Source organism: Vipera berus (genome assembly GCF_964194415.1).
Source record: "Vipera berus genome assembly, chromosome: 1".
Lineage (NCBI taxonomy): Eukaryota > Metazoa > Chordata > Lepidosauria > Squamata > Viperidae > Vipera > Vipera berus.
In genome coordinates, this window is record NC_138202.1 from 124,275,010 (window position 1) to 124,288,430 (window position 13,421).

Sequence of the window (13,421 nt, forward strand, 5' to 3'; positions counted from 1 at the left end):
CTCACCCTCATGATTCAAAATCCAAAGGTCAATAATCCTGAGGTCAGTAATAATGAGATAGTAATATACCTATTAAGGCTCCTATAACTGTCCATATCTCTCATTTATGCATCTCATTATCCCCTATCTTCTATTCTTTAAAATGTTGAGAACCTAGAAACTGAAAAGTGACATTTTGCTTTTAATTATCAATACTACCCCCCCTCCCCGATTAAGAGACTTAATAAGTAATGAGTTTAGCATTTGGTTGGGTGTTTTTTTGCTACATCAGGGCTTTTCCAAACCAATGGAATCATCATTTACCTCAGGGTTCTCCAACCTTGGGAACTTCAAGACGTGTGGACTTCAACTCCCAGAAGAAGTCCACATGTCTTAAAGTTGCCAAGATTGGGAAACTGACTTATACGAATAATCCCTTTATATATCATCAACTTACTTCATGACTGCGGTGATGGAAACTTTCAGACGGAATCTAAACAACACAAATCAAGCATCTAATTTATATCCAAGGGGGGAAGAAATGCATCCAATGGATTTTGGTTTTTTTTTTTTTTTTAATTCCATTTATATCCCGCCCTTCTCCGAAGACTCAGGGCGGCTTACAAGCTTAGCAGTAACCTTCATTTTATATCTAGTAAGACTGTCATTAAAATTGCCAATATAAACTGGGGAGATCCTTATTAAAATCGTGACTTATGGAGTTTGTTTTGCGACTTGCCTGGACTATTGTTATTGTTATAGATTTCTTGCCAGTATTTATGACTATATGAAACCATGTTTCTTTTCTTTCTTGCATCTCTCCATTTTTTTAAAAAACACAGACAGAAATATACAGATGCTCACTTATACGTAACAGAGAGAGTAGCAAGAAACAAAGGGAGAAAAAAACAAACAAATGCAACCCTCTTTTTATGTGTTTATATAGACAGAATTCTCTCTATATTTTACCACCCAGGCTTTCCTTTCCCTTTGTACAGTAATTTCATGACTCATTGCAGATCCTAGTATGGCTTTATCAACAGTAAGATTTTAAACCAAATTAATTATATCAAATATGCTGTTGCTTGAATTACCCAGGTTGGTGTCTGGACTGTTGGAATTATATCTCAAACTTTAAGGGAGTGAAGGAATAAAGACTCTCTACTTTTTGCACAGGGTACTTGTGATGGTGGTTGTATTCACTCTTGCAACCTTACACAAAATTTGGTTCACCACTGAGCTTCACACACCCAAACACTAAGATGAGTAGAGGTTTATCCAAAGAGAAATTTGAGGTGAATCTGCTGTTTCAACACAGATGAAAAGGATTCAAAGGAAAACTAATTTGGTAAGACCAATGCAAATTTCAGAAGAGCTTTTATACATGAACAAGTATAACAGCAAGCACCAAAGTTGTCCAGTCTGACATTTCCATCATACTTTTTACAAAGGTTTTTGGTGCAAACTCTTTGGAAAGTGGTCCAGAGAAGGTGACGGACTCAAATTACACAACACTCACAGAGCCTTTGATGGAAGCACTTATTTCCTTTACTAAGAACATGTATGATTTTCCAATGCTCTAAACACTGTACATGAATATGGATTTTTCAGTGTCCCCTATAGGAGCTAAAGAAACTGATGGAAATCTATTATACCTGAATTCTAAAACAAAACAATTCTACACAACGTCATAGGAAGCTACAGTGGTAACACAGTACACAACAACTCAGCTCAAGGTACTATATTTCAATGTAAGAAACATCTGTAAATTTATAGGCCACCCATCCTGTTATCCAAAGTGACTCTGTGTGCCTTACAATGCAGTAAAAGATATAAAAATTATCAAAATAATTTAAAATTCCAAAAGTTAAATACAGAGTAAAAAAAAACAAGGGGTCAAGCAGAAAGGAGGGGGTACCTTCTCTATCACTAGACTGCCTCCCCATTGGGTCCCCAAGCCAACCAGCAGAATCAGGTTTAAGGCCCTTCTGGAGGGCCAGACGGATGATGTGGATCTCTCCTCCTGTGGTAACCAAAGGGCATGAGCCAATTTTGTGCAAATGTGAAGCAAATGTGCCAATAGATAATTAGATGAAACCATATTGAATTGAAAAGATGATGGTGGACAAACAAGGAAACAATCGTGTTGATATTTATTTTTAATTCCATCTTCAGAATGCCACTACGAGGCAAGATCACAAATATATAAAACAATGTCAAGTGAAATATTAAAGTAAGCTATTAAAATAGAAACTATGCCTGCCTTCCTACTTTGCATTAAAACATAATTTTGTTTCACGTAGCATACATCATAGTGACTAATGTCTTGTATTAAAACACTGGGTTTTAAAAAGTGGGTCTAGCGTAATGCGTTAGTCTTTCAGAGTAGCATTTAAATAAAACATGCTTTAGAAAAAAAGTAAAAAAAACACACACCAGAATGACTATGAAGTGAGATTTACTAGGGCAAACATTCAAACTCTAGTCAGTCAACAACTTAAAAGTTGTTCATTTTGGCAAGATTTAACCAAATATTCTTGGCTTATAACTTCATAGTCAGTCTATTGTGTCATCCAATGGCATACAGGTTATTAAGTCATCTGATTTCCTTTATCCAACAATAATTAAAACGGTTTGGATTTGGTAATTCTATCTGCAGTTATGAAAACATGTCTTAATTATGAATGAATGCAGAGGGCTTGGGAATCATCAGTTGAAGAAACTTCACCATATCCACAAAACCCTGACATGTTTTTGGTAGATAGGTAGTTGTCCATTTCCTTTCCAGTGTCCTATCAAAACTCCATCAACTGTTTGTGTTACACTGTCTAGGCAGAGAAATCCCAGACATTTCAGATTTGCATTTAAATTGCTCAGTTATGCAATGACTTCCATCTGAAGCCATTTTGTCAGGTCAGATGTGGTCAATTCTCTCTCACCCTGAAAGAATTTCTTTAAATAAGCTACTGTCTAAGTCTCTGTATAGCCAAGACTGAATTGCCAGAGATAGCTGACATGAGATATGACTAGTGTATTTACTCTGAGCTTGCATCAAAATCAATCTGTGGCATAAATAAAGATATATTAATAAAAACATCAAGCTATGTGGAACAGAAATGTTTAACAAAATTGACACAAGGATTTCAATGGGAGAGAGTTAACAGAATAACAGAATTGAAAGGGACCTTTGAAGTCTTCTAATTTAATCCCCAGTTCAAGCAGGAAATGCTGTGACATTTCAGACAAATGATTGTCCAGTCTCAAAAACTTCCAGCATTGGAGCACTTGTAACATTTGAAGACAAGTCGTTCCTCTAATTAATTGTTCTAACTGTCAGGAAATTTCTCCTTAGTTTCTAGGTTGGTTCTCTCCTTGATTAGTTTCCATCCATTGCTACGTGTCTTGCCTTCAGGTGCTTTGGAAGAAGTGATATTCAAGTCATATGTCCTAGGACTGAATAAGGTCTTAAAATATTTTCTTACATTTTCCATAGAAGTACAGTATAGGACAGTGTTCACCAGTCTTGGCAACTTTAAAATATGTGGACTTCAACTCCCAAAATTCCTCAGCCAGCCATTCTGGGAGCTGAAGCCCACACATCTTAAATCTGCCAAAGTTGACTCAGCCTTCCATCCTTCCGAGGTAGGTAAAATGAGGACCCAGATTGTTGGGGGCAATTAAGCTGACTTTGTAATAATGCCGCTTGGGGGTGTGTGAAAGCCCTAATAAGCAGGCATATACATAGAATGAAGGCTACTGCTAAGCTTGTAAGCCGCCCTGAGTCTTCGGAGAAGGGCAGGATATAAATGGAATTTTTTAAAAAAAATTCAATTTATCCCTGTCTTGTCCCTTGTCATATGGCCCATGCCTCCAAAGTCAATAGGATGCCCTTGAAAATAGTTCCTGTGATACCCGGAATACAATAATTCCACTTTTCTTAGGAAAATTAAGTTCTTTTTGGTTTCATTCTCTTTGTTCATGTTTCTGAATTTTGTCTCTGTTTAGCTTCCATATGAAATAGATTCATATGGAGGGTGCCACATTTCTATAACAAAAAATCTATTCTTTCTTTGTTTAATACAATCTTTATGGCAAATCTTTGTCATAAAGAGCCTTGGTGGAGCAGTGGGCTAATGCCTCCTTAAGTAACACCAGCTGCCTGCAATTAGTGCAGGTTCGCATCCCACCAGGCTCAAGGTTGACTCAGCCTTCCATCCTTCCGAGGTAGGTAAAATGAGGACCCAGATTGTTGGGGGCAATAAGCTGACTTTGTAATAATGCCGCTTGGGGTGTGTGTGAAAGCCCTAATAAGCAGGCATATACATAGAATGAAGGCTACTGCTAAGCTTGTAAGCCGCCCTGAGTCTTCGGAGAAGGGCGGGATATAAATGGAATAAAAAAAATAAATAAAAAATAAAAAATAAATGTCATAATCTGTCTTGTTTTTCTTCAGAAAGGAAAACTTTAATTTCCTTAGATCTGCAGACAGGGTAAAAGGCAATGTCATTTTATTTTAGAGTTCAGAATTGGGGGAAATGTAACACAGGCAGCTCTTTCTCTCCTTTCCACACCCTCCTTCGTTGCAGCACACAGGTATAGGTTCTTATACATGTTTTAAACATTGGTAAACTTAAACCAAATAAATAATACAAACAAAGGATAGGAAATTATAGAAACAATGAATGAATAACCTGATTGATTTAATTGTCAAGATTATCTCATTACAGAGACCAAATACTAATATTATCTATTAATACAGATAGTCCTTGACTTAAAACAGTTCACTTAGTAACTGTTCAAAGTTACAACGGCACTGAAAAAAGTGACCTGTGACCATTTTTCACACCTACGACCATTGCAGCATCTCCATGGTCACGTAATCAAAATTCAGATGCTTGATAATTGACTCACATTTATGAACGGCTGCAGTGTCCCGGGATTATGTGATCACATTTTGCAACCTTTCGACAAGCAAAGTCAATGGGGAAACCAGATTCACTTAACAACCGTGTTACTAATTTAACAACTGCAGTGATTAACTTAACAACTGTAGCAAGAAAGGTCATAAAAGGGGGCAAAATTCACTTAACAAATGTCCCGCTTAGCCACAGATATGTTGGGCTCCTTTATGGTCTTGAGTTGGGGACTACCTCTATTCAATATCCATTTATTGGGATGCTGTATGGGCATTTAAAAAAGCCCTGAGGAGTGTAAAAAGAGAGACATTTTAAGCAATATCTGCTCGTGTTTAGGTAACTGTCAATCTTAGTTGAGCTGCTTCGGAGAGACTTATTCTCTCCTTTGGTAAGGGAAAAATTCATTCATGCTGAGAATGCACTGAAATATAAATGGAAATCTGGGAGAAGAAGCAAGGGAGAGGGACACAAAGGAAGAAAACATGGAGGCAGCCATCACCTTTTCTAAAACCCCAGGCAGCCATTTGTAAAACAAGGGAAATGAGAAGGTTTTTTAAAAGCTTGTTGTTGTTGTTAGCTGCGAAGTTGTGTCTGACTCATCGCGACCCTATGGACAACGTTCCTCCAGGCCTTCCTGTCCTCTACCATCTTCTGGAGTCCATTTAAGCTCACACCTACTGCTTCAGTGACTCCATCCAGCTACCTCATTCTCTGTCGTCCCCTTCTTCTATTGCCCTCAATCTTTCCCAGCATTAGGCTCTTCTCCAGTGAGTCCTTCCTTCTCATTAGGTGGCCAAAGTATTTGAGTTTTAGCTTCAGGATCTGGCCTTCTAAAGAGCAGTCATGGTTGATCTCCTCTAGGACTGACCGGTTTGATCGCCTTGCAGTTCAAGTGACTCGCAGGAGTCTTCTCCAGCACCATAGTTCAAAGGCCTCAATTCTTTGGCGCTCAGCCTTTCTGATGGTCCAACTTTCACTGCCATACATTGCAACTGGGAAGACCATAGCCTTGACTATACACACTTTTGTTGACAGGGTGATGTCTCTGCTTTTTAGTGTGCTGTCTAGATTTGCCATTGCTTTCCTCCCGAGGAGCAAGCGTCTTTTAATTTCTTGGCTACAGTCCCCATCTGCAGTGATATTGGAGCCCAGGAAAATAAAATCTGTCACTACCTCCATTTCTTCACCATCTATTTGCCAGGAATTGAGAGGGCCGGATGCCATGATCTTGGTTCTCTTCACTTTCTGCTATTAGAGTTGTATCATCTGCATATCTTAGGTTGCTGATATTTCTCCCGGCAATCTTAATTCTAACTTTTGATTAATCTAGCACTGCCTTTCTCATGATGTGCTCTGCATATAAGTTAAATAGGCAGGGCGACAGTATACAGCCTTGCTGGACTCCTTTCCCAATTTTCAACCAATCAGTGGTTCCGTGTCCAGTTCTCTGTTGCTTCTTGGCCCACATATAGGTTTCTCAAGAGACAAATAAGATGGTCTGGTATGCCCATCTCTTGAAGAACTTGCCACAGTTTGTTATGATCCACACAATCAAAGGCTTTAGCATAGTCAATGAAGCAGAAGTAGATGTTTTTCTGGAACTCCCTAGCTTTCTCCATGATCCAACGTATGTTGGCAATTTGATCTCTAGTTCCTCTGCCTCTTCGAAATCCTGCCTGTACTTCTGGTAGTTCTTGGTCCACATACTGCTGGAGTCTAGCTTGTAGGATTTTAAGCATAACTTTACTAGCATGAGAAATGAGTGCAATGGTGCGGTAGTTTGAACATTCTTTGCCAATGCCTTTCTTTGGAATTGGAATGTAAACTGATCTTTTCCAATCCTGTGGCCACTGTTGAGTTTTCCAAATTTGCTGGCAAATTGAGTGTAGCACTTTTACTGCATCATCTTTTAAGATTTTGAATAGCTCAGCTGGAATACTGTCACCTCCACTAGCTTTGTTGTTGCTCAGCTTTTCTAAAGCCCACTTCACTTCACATTCTAGGATGTCTGGCTCGAGGTCAGTGACCACCTCACTGTGATTATCAGGGACATTAAGCTCATTCTTGTATAGTTCTTCTGTGTAATTTTGCCACCTCTTCTTAAACTCTTCTGCCTCTGTTAGGTCCCTGCCATTTTGGTCCTTTATCATGCCCATTTTTCCATGAAACGTTCCTTTCATCTCTCCAATTTTCTTGAAAAGATCTCTGGTCCTCCCTATTCTATTGTTTTTTTCTATTTCTTTGCACTGTTCATTTAAGAAGGCATTCTTATCTCTTCTAGCTATTCTCTGGAATTCTGTATTCAATTGGGCGTATCTTTCTTTTTCTCCCTTGCCTTTCGCTTCCCTCCTTTCCTCAGCTATTTGCAAAGCTTCCTCAGACAGCCATTTTGGTTTCTTGCATTTCTTTTTCTTTGGGATGGTTTTAGTTGCTACCTGTTGTACAATGTTGCGAACCTCTGTCCATAGTTCTTCAGGCACTCTGTCTATCAGATTTAATTCCTTAAATCTATTTGTCACCTCTACTGTATATTCAACAGGGATATGATTTAATTCATACCTGAGTGGCCTAGTGCTTTTTCCTACTTTCTTCAGTTTAAGCCTAAACTTTGCAATGAGAAGCTCATGGTCTGAGCCACAGTCAGCTCCTGGTCTTGTTTTTACTGACTGTATAGAGCTTCTCCATCTTTGGCTGCAGAGCATATAGTCAATCTGATTTCTGTGTTGACCGTCTGGTGATGTCCATGTGTAGAGCCGTCTCTTGGGTTGTTGGAAAAGAGTGTTTGCTATGACCATCGTATTCTGTTGACAAAATTCTATCAGCCTGTGCCCTGCTTCATTTTGTACTCCAAGGCCAAACTTGCCTGTTATTCCGGTTATCTTTTGGCTTCCTACGTTAGGATTCCAATCCCCCATGATGATAAGGACATCATTTTTTGGTGTTAGTTCTATAAGGTGCTGTAGGGCTTCATAGAACTGGTCAATTTCATCCTCTTCAGCACTGGTGGTTGGGGCATAGACTTGGACTACTGTGATATTGAATGGTTTGCCTTGGATTCGAACTGAGATCATTCTGTCATTTTGAGGATTGTATCCCAGTATTGCTTTTCCTACACTTTTATTGACTATGAAGGCTACTCCATTTCTTCTGAGGGATTCTTGCCTGCAGTAGTATACCTGATGGTCATCTGAATTAAATTCACCCATTCCTGTCCATTTTAGTTTGCTGATACCTAAGATGTCGATGTTCAGTCTTGTCATCTCTCATTTGACCATGTCCAGCTTTCCTTGATTCATGGATCTTACATTCCAGGTTCCTATGGAGAAAAAATCTTTACAGCATCGGACTTTCCTTTCACCACCAGACACATCCACAGCTGAGCGTCCTTTTGGCTTTGGCCCAGTCGCTTCATTCTTTCTGGCGCTATTAGTACTAGCCCTCTGCTCTTCCCCAGTAGCATATTGGACGCCTTCCAACCTGAGGGGCTCATCTTCCAGCGTCATATCTTTTTGCCTTTTGATACTGTCCATAGGGTTTTCATGGCAAAGATACTGGAGTGGTTTGCCATTTCCTTCTCCAGTGGATCACATTTTGTCAGAACTCTCTGCTATGACCTTTCCGTCTTGGGTGGCCCTGCATGGCATAGCTCATAGCTTCATTGAATTACGCAAGCCCCTTCACCACGACAAGGCAGTAATCCATGAAGGGGTTTTAAAAGCTACAGTAGCATAAAGATAACAAAATTAACAGAGAAAAGATATGGGAATATTAAATTTCCATAATTCTTTCCTTCCTCCATTCATCTGTTTGCCTGCTCTTTTCCAGATCCAGTATCCATTTTCCTTCATATCGGGAGCCTGACATTATTGTGCTAAAGTGCCCAATAAATGTGTTGCCATGCAGCTTTTCTTTTCTATCTTCTCCAATACCACATTTCTAACCTAGTATTCATAGGCTTTTGCACGTCTTTGCCTTTATGAGATAATAGTTTCACAAGAGAATCAATGTGCTGTTTATATAAGCACATACATGCCTTTTTTTGTAATGAATTCCAGGCTCCTTGTTCTCATTCTGGAATATTCCATTTTTTTTCTCCCCAAACATCCTGGGAATGGAACACAAAGTCTTGCCCACAACAAATGAATCCCACATCCTTTTCCTGTACTTTCATTTCAAATGCAAATTAACAAACTGAGGGTTTTTCCACACTGTGCTCTTAAGACGCTTGATCCCACAGCATAAACTAGCTTCAAATCCCTTTTCAGATTTCCATCCCTTTCTCTATACTTTGACCACTATGGTGCTCTGATATTCTAGCCAGATGCTCACTATGGCCCTTGATCAACGGATTGAGCAGCTTCATCTCTTCCAACACGTGGCAACAAACAAGCACCGACCACTTTCCTTTCATAAGGGTGTTTGTGTATTTAGGATTGTGGTTTCTATTGGTAAACCTTTTGTTTAAACATCTCCCATTGCTGACTTTCTCTTGTACACAATAGTTTATTGTCAGATGTCTCCACCAATGGATTAGTTTTTAAAACTCTGCCATTTTAACATTTTCCTGTCTCTTCAGCTGGAAAAGGAATGTGGCCGAACTCTTGACAACTTCACTTCGGGGTGTGTGTGGGAGGAGGGGCGGTCTAACATTACACTGTTCCATCAGTGAACTTCTATACAGGCAAAGAAACCACAAATCCACTATTGCAGAGCTTCACGATTCCATCAGTAAGCTTGAGGAAGAAGAAAATGATAATGACTCAGCCTTCCATCCTTCCGAGGTAGGTAAAATGAGGACCCAGATTGTTGGGGGCAATTAAGCTGACTTTGTAATAATGCCGCTTGGGGGGGTGTATGAAAGCCCTAATAAGTAGGCATATACATAGAATGAAGGCTACTGCTAAGCTTGTAAGCCGCCCTGAGTCTTCGGAGAAGGGCGGGATATAAATGGAATTAAAATAAAAAATAAATAAAATAAACTATTTCCGAAATCTTAGCAAGAAATCTGCAAGACCAGTCCAGATCCTAAAAGAATGAGAGTTGGTGCCATCTCAGCATCTTTCCCATCCCTATTTAGTTCTTTGTGCAATTTTAGTGGACACAAATGAGCATAAGAAATAAAGCTGTGGGGGTGACATTTACCCAACACTCTTAGGATCCATACGAGGAAGATCATATGGGAGAAAAAGACCCACGGGGTCCAGATTATTCATTGTTTTAACATATGGATGAATTAAATTCTGATGTAAGTCATTTTCATGAATACCATCCATAAAAAGCACACTATAGATGGTAGTCGCAAAAAAACTCCTGCTGATGAATTCTTCTCAAATTTGTCTTTTCACAACTATTTGCGACTATTTTAATAAGATTTTTTTTTAATCTGGAGTGCTGATGCTGGCCAGTACAAATATTGTAGGTCGGGGGAACCTTAACATCACATGTCAATTTAATACTAGCACTGGCAATGCTTCCTTCAACGAAGTATTAAAATGGGGACGCTGAAAAGGGGAAAAACAAACAAACACCTTTCCCCCCTTTTCCTTTGCTATCCATTAGATGGCAGCATTGTACTTCATGCCTGCACAAAATGAGAGCAAGCTCTCTGACAGAGAAGCTTTTGAATTGTTTGCCAGAGAGCAAGGCTGAAATGTTCACCATTATTTCAAATAAACCATGTGCTTCGTTCAGGCCAACACATCTGGTGGATACCAGGTTGTAGAAAGATTGGTCTGGCTTTACTGACTCTTCTTCTGTTTCCTCCTAAGGACAATTAGAACTGATTTTCTCACTTGATCCCTTCTTGATTTATTACCATATTCATATTCTGTAGGATTATCCTTTGAATGCAGGAGGGTCTCTTGAGTCTTTCTAGGACATGGTAGCATTGGAGGAAGTCACACCTGCTGCAGAATGGTTAAGGAGAGCAAATCACGTGCAAGCCCATTCGCCTCCACTAGACAAGATTTAAGAGTGACATTCGGAGCATCCGTGAACTGAAATGGACTTACACCTTATGTCCAAAATAAATAAGAACTGCTGTGGATAAGAAAATAAAAGAAGAGATGTAGTAGCCAATATTATTAATAAAAGGGTGTCCAAATTAGAACTCCCCAACTCCCCAAATGATTAATTATCTCCATCTGAATCCAAGGCAAGCTAATAAATCTCGAAATAATCTATGGCCCAACTTACAGAGACAGAGAAGGTGTAACTTGTGCTGATAACTTACAAACCGGGAGACTCAGGAATTCTGGGAGTTGAAGTCCATGAGTCATAAAAGAGCCAAGGTTGCCTACCCCTGTCTTAAGTCAAGGGGAACCTGTATAAGGAAATAGGAGACAGTCAGATAAGTCTTCTGCTAAAAAAATAAAAATAAAAATCCCAGACTTAGACTAAATACCTTCTTCCAGCAATCTGAAAAATGACCGTGCAGATAAACATCACTGAATGGACCAAATCATATTAACTGTATTCTCTGCATGTAAAGATGGAGGAGCTCCATTTGATCAATAAAAACGAGACCTGGAGCTGTCTGAAAAATGGCAGCTTAAACTAAAGAAAACAAATAAAATAATCAGTTGTCAAGATCCAACTTCGGCAATATTCTACCTGATTGTATAATGAAAGATAAATCAAATATTTAATGGAGTAGACATGCTTATTAGAATGCCTGAAAAATTCTGGACTGAAATTTGCGACTTCTTTAAAAATGAGCCACGCAAAAATACCCTGAAATGTAAAAAAGCAAAAGAAGGTAAAATGGCCTCCTGCTGACATGTCAAAAAAAAAAAAAAAGCTGAATCAAGGAAGAAATAAAACAGAGTCAGAAAAAGTTTTCTCTGCTAAACTGTGAATTACAGAAGAACAAGAAGAGACAAGGAATTGAATCTAATGGACTATGAATTGCTCTGCATATTTAGTTGCAGCTGTTTGTCAAAGAAACCAAGAGAAATAAGCAATGCATGGGATAATTGAATGGGAAGGATCAGAGATTTAAGAAAATTACCAGAAACAACGCAAAGATGAACATAATAAAACATAATAAAAAGCCAGGCAAAGAGCTACAGAAGGAGAAAGCTATTAAGAACAGATGGTGCAAATATATTAAAGAACAGTACCAAAACAAAACAAAAAACCCCAAAACAAAAAGAAAAAAATAACCCCTCAACCTCAAACTGATTATATGTATGAAGTCTTGATCACAACGAGGGCCAGACATTCTGGAAAGTGAATCTTAATGGGCCCTAAAATACATTGCTAACAACAAAGTTACAGGAGGTGATGAAATACAAGCTGTTCTGCTTACTATCTTACATGCGTTTGAAATTCAGTATGGAAAATAAAGCAGGGGGCCAAAGAACTGGAAAAGATCATTTTATTTTATTCTTTGGCAGCGCTAAAGAATGCTCCAACTACCAAATAGTTGCATTTATCTTACATACTAATAATGCCAGTAGTAATGCTAAAGATTTTGTAATTCAGATTTCAACCATACATGGAACGAGAATTGCTAGATGTACAAACTGGATTCAGAAAAGGTAGAGGTATCCAAGATCATATTGTTAACATCTGATGAAAAATGGAAAAGGCAAGGAAATCCCCCAAATCTCTCTCTCTTTTCTTTGTTCCTTATACAAAGGCATTTGATTGCATAGACCATAATAAATTTTGGATCACTCTTAAAAACATGAGTTTACTGGGTCACCTCATCTGCCTATTGACAATTTTATACAATGACTAGAAGCAAGTAAATATGAAAGAACTAAATGGTTCAAAACTGGGAAAGGAGTGTGCCACAGTTCTACACTCTTCTCTTATTTAACTTATGTAGGTAAAATATTTCATGAGTAATACTAGACTACTAGAAAGAAATTGGAATTACAACTGGGAGAATCAGTGAATTTAGATAGCAGACTAGGGTGCCACTTCAATAGCAGGACACAGTGAAGATTTAAGGATAATACTGTGGAAGTTTAAAAAAGACAATGGCAAAGACATTGGTTTACTGCTACTTGGAAGGAAAACTTTGACAAATCTAGACAAACTATTTAAGGGCAGAGACATCATGCTTACAAGAAATATATGTATTTTCAAAGCTATGGTTTTTCCAGTTTTACACATGACTGTGAAAGCTGGGTCACCAGAAAGTCAGAAGCTGGGGGAGGAAACAATACCTTTCAATTGTAGTGCTGAAGAAAATTGTTGAGAAATCTCAAATTACCAGAAGAAAAATAATTCTGTAATAGATGAAGTAAACTCAAATTACTCATTGGAAGCATTAATAAATAAAGCCATATCTAAAATATTTAGAATGCAAATCTGAAATCAGTGGAAAAGATCCAGTTGCATCAGGGACAACTGAAAAACTAGGTAAAAGAGACATAATTGGATACTATCAGCGATGATACAAAATAAAATTACAAGACCTGAAAGAAGCAATTGCTGACAATCATGGTGAACTTATGCCCATCTAGTCATGATGATTCTGAAGTGATTGAACAACAAGGGGGTGCAGAAACAATT